We start from the raw sequence: 1074 nt of genomic DNA, 5'->3' as shown, positions 1-1074 counted from the left end.
TCTGACTTCCACACATCCAGTCAGTGTGTTTGTGTTTCCACAGTGTTTGTGCTGAGCTGCAGTGGAGCCTCAGGAAGTCAAAGAGGGACTTTAGTTGTCAACAGTCTGTAACTTTGGTGGACGCTCACTTGATGTGAGTCAGTCAGAAGCTGGATGTTAGTGTGAGCTGAGCTCATCCAGTGATTCCTTCCAGTGGAGTTGTGTTAGGAACAGAACACTAGACAGTGTTGACAGCAGAATCCCTCTAATGTACACATGATATGTGGCTGCTGTCTGAAGACACACAGGAACATGTGAATGACACAAAGCTACCAAGCTGGTAAACAGAAGATGGAATGAATGAAAGATGAAGAGTTTGTAGTCCAACATGTGATGTTGGTCCTGTAATGAGAGGGTGGACTGAGGTCAGCAGCATGTTGTTGATGTGTGGACATGAACAGCTGGATGGATGTTGTGCTGGCATCTGGATGATGTGTGTAGAAGCTGACATGATGATGATCCACAATAACAGAAGGACAAAGTGACTCTGCTGGTTGGAGAGAAAAGCTCATTGATGAGGACAAAGTGTTATGGACTGGTTCAGAGGCTGAAGCGCGAGGCAACACAACACGGCAGACAGGCAGATTGAAACAATAAAAGTTTTGTACATAAATAAGTACAAACTCAAAGGTTTGCTGGCAGGGCAAACTACACCTATTAGTGGTCAGGCTGAACAAAAGAAACGGACCCGAGTTCGGTACCACCAAATCAGGAACCGAGACACAAAACTTTGACCAAAATAAACTAACAGACGAGCAACTAAGGAAGGACACCAGAACGTGATAACGAGAAAGCTCAAACATAAATACATAACAAAAGAAGCTAGCTAGCAGACCAAACACTATCTACAGAGCTAGCGCTACGTACAGACAGGCAGACTTAATGCAGTGCTAGGATATACCATAGACTGTATAAAAGATGGACGTAGCTACCGTGACGTCACCCGTTGGTTTCTGCACTGAGAACATGAAGCCAGGGTTTTGCTACTTCCTGGTTGACATCTTGGATTTTTGGAGCCAGTGACGCAAAAATCGT

Source organism: Stegastes partitus, unplaced genomic scaffold (assembly GCF_000690725.1).
Source record: "Stegastes partitus isolate 25-593 unplaced genomic scaffold, Stegastes_partitus-1.0.2 Scaffold2331, whole genome shotgun sequence".
Classification (NCBI taxonomy): Eukaryota; Metazoa; Chordata; class Actinopteri; family Pomacentridae; genus Stegastes; species Stegastes partitus.
Note: the sequence above shows the minus strand (reverse complement) of the source record.